Here is a 3,225-nt window from a genome sequence, read left to right as displayed (position 1 = left end):
CAATTTCAGAAAAGTTAAATTATGGGGAATAAAGTATGCCTTATAAAAAATACGGTATATGTACCAACATGGAGATGTGTTTGAGATATATTTTTAAGTGAAAGAAGCAAGTTTCAGGGCGGTATGTTATCCAGTATAACAAACAGGCCCCAAATGTACACAGAGGAAGTATATTTCTTGTGTACACAGCGAACCTGAGCAGGTGAACAGGTTCTTGGGGTGACTCCCTTCCAAACAGTCATGCAGTACTCAGAGTGAAAAAATCTCCATCATTCTCAACGTGTGGTTGCCTCCATGCCAACCAGCTAGAAGGAGAAAAGAACATGGAGCAGCAGGTATGAGAGGTCCTCCCACCCAGGCCTCAGATAAGAGCACATCCTTTCTGTTCATGTTGCAATGGCTAGCCTTAGTCAGATGACCACATCCACCCGTAATGCATGCTGGGAAATATATTCTCCATGTGCTCTCAGGAGGAGGAGGAGAACACAAGTTTGTTCCAGCAGTCTCTAATATGTGTGTGTATGCATGGATGTGTGTACGTGTGCCTATGTCTCATCTTCCTTAAATATATAGAAATGTTGGCTGTGTTAGTCAAGGCTCTCCAAGAAACGTGATATATAGGGGATTGCGCTTGCTTCGGCAGTGCTAAAATTGGAACAATACAGAGAAGATTAGCATGGCCTCTGTGTAAGGATGACTCATGAAACATTCCATTAGAAAAAAAAGGAACAAATAGGATGTTTATAAATATATATATATATATGTATATATATAGGATATATATATCAAATAGGATATATATATATATATACATACACACACACACACACATATATATATATATATATATATATGATAATTTCTTATAAGGAACTGGCTCACGCAATTAGGAAGGGTAGGAAGTCCCACGATCTGCCGTCTGTAAGCTGGAAACCTGTGATATAATTCTGTCTGAGGCTGAAGGTCAGAGAATCAAGGGAGATCGAGATGGTGTAAAAGCTCGTCTGGGGGCAGGAGAAGATGCCATGAGACATTCTAGCTCAACCGTGGGGCAGACAGAGAAAGGAGACAAATCCCTGCTTCCTCTACCTTTTCTTCTATTCAGGCCCTCCGTGGATTGGATGGTGCCCACCCTACTAGAAGGACAATTTAATGAGTCTGTGGGTTCAAACGCTAATTTCATCTGGAAGTATCCTCACATAGAAACATGGAAAAGAAATGAATGGAAGTACCTTGACTTCCTCAAGCTGATGGAATATAGGAAACTTCTTATTGTTTAGTGATGTCTTAAAAAATATATATTGCTTCTAGAAGCAGAAAAAAATTGGTTGTTTGTTGGGTAATGTAGAAGGTTGTAAGAACCTAGGCAGTGAAATGGAAAGACCTTCAACCTGTGGTTCCTGAGGCTTGGCATGTGGTTATGACCGCAAACGTTCATTTATTTTCAAGCACTTGTTTTCTGGTCACTGTTGATTAGGAAGGGAACACCAGTGTTAGTCTTCCTTAAAACCCATTAAAATATTGGGGCTGGAGGGCTCAGTGGGTTAGGCATCTGTCTAAGGCTCAGGTCATGATCTCAGGATCCTGGGGTGGAGTCCCACATCCAACTCCCTGCTCAGTGGGAAGTCTGCTTCTCCCTTTGCTGCTCCCCTGCTTGTGTGCTCGCTTTCAAATAAATAAATAAAATCTAAAAAAAAAACAAACCCTAAACTTGGGGCGCCTGGGTGGCTCAGTTGGTTAAAGCCTCTACCTTTGGCTCAGGTCATGGTCTCAGGGTCCTGGGATGGAGCCCCATGTCGGGCTCTCTGCTCAGCAGGGAGCCTGCTTCCCACCCCCCCTCTGTCTGCCTCTCTGCCTACTTGTGATCTCTGTCTGTCAAATAAATAAATAAAATCTTAAAAAAAACCCCTAAACTTATTAAGATATATATATGTATGTATGTGTATTTATTATTTCTCAACTTGATTCTTTTTGGCCCCAGGAGAGAATGTTCCTGTCAGATACGTATGAAGAACTGATATGGGGACACCAGATGCAAGAACATGGTAGCTTATCCCCGAGTTTCCAGGTAAAGGGACAACCTGATGTTGAGAAAGAACTGGGGTTAGGAGCCACCTACTCCTAGTTCAGTGATCTTGGACAAGTTGGTTATCCTAGGATTTTTAAACCTCAGCACAATCAACATTTTGGGTCAGATAATTTTTTGTTATGGAGCCACCCAGGGCTCTGTAGGATGAGTAGAACCACCCCTGCCTGGGTGCCAGGAGCACACACGGCCCCCTCCCCGAGTTGTGACGGTCAAGATGTCTTTAGGCATTGCAACCTGTGCCCTGGGGGTCAAAATCACTGCCGGTTGAGAACCGCTGACTTAACTCCTGGGAATTGCACTTTCCTCCTCACAGCTGGGGCTGATAATATTTTTATGGTATAATAGGTAAGGTAAGCAACACCGGCTTTTACAATAATCAACCCCCACATCTCCGTGGCTTAGCACCGTAGAAGTTTATTTTTTTGCCTGTGTTCCACCACTGTGAGTATTTGTGGCCAGGTGCCTTTCTCTGCGGAAAAACTCAGGGGTTGGGCTCCTTCCATCCTGTGAGCCACACTGTGTGCCCTCCTCTATCTAGGTTCTTGGAGTCCTCTCCAGTTAGCTAAGAGATGGGAAAAGAAACATGTCACAATAGGTGGGAGATTATTATGGGCTGGGCCTGGAAGCAGCCATATTTTTCCTGTTTACATTCTATTTACCAGGGTGGGTCCCTTGGAGACACCTGACTGCAGGGGAGTCTGGGAGATGGAGTCCAGCTGTGTTCCCAGGAGCCAGCGAGCGCCTCATACAGGTTTGGGCATTTATGTACTGATTGTGGCGTGTGTGTATCTGAACATCCGAGGTTTCACTTGGTGGATGGAACAAAAGAGGTGACACTGGCATCGACATCGGAACTTGTCTGGAAGAAGGAAGGATTTCCACCCACCAGACGTTCAGTGCGCCCAGGGTTTCTGTGAGTCTCCAGGGATAACTCATAAGTTAAGAGTCTCCTCAAGTTCTTTTGCTTGATCTTCTCATGGAAGCCCCAGGGGAGACTACCAGTCTCTATGGTTGCTGGTGGCCCTCGAGAGACTGAGTCTTCTGCTGTCATGACAGAAATTGTCACCAATCATTCTTGCAGCTTCACAGAGCCTGCCAGACCCCACTGCCATGTTGTGGTGGAAACAGGGGTCATG

General features: G+C 44.6%; 1 pseudogene; it reads left to right on the top strand.

Moving 5' to 3' along the window:
* Positions 1 to 625: 625 nt before the first annotated feature.
* Positions 626 to 720, top strand: LOC132002338 (U6 spliceosomal RNA; annotated as a pseudogene).
* The last annotated feature ends 2,505 nt before the right edge of the window (positions 721 to 3,225 follow it).

This window comes from Mustela nigripes, chromosome 14 (genome assembly GCF_022355385.1).
Source record: "Mustela nigripes isolate SB6536 chromosome 14, MUSNIG.SB6536, whole genome shotgun sequence".
Taxonomy (NCBI): Eukaryota; Metazoa; Chordata; class Mammalia; order Carnivora; family Mustelidae; genus Mustela; species Mustela nigripes.
Note: the sequence above shows the minus strand (reverse complement) of the source record. Positions and strands in the feature narration are given on the sequence as shown.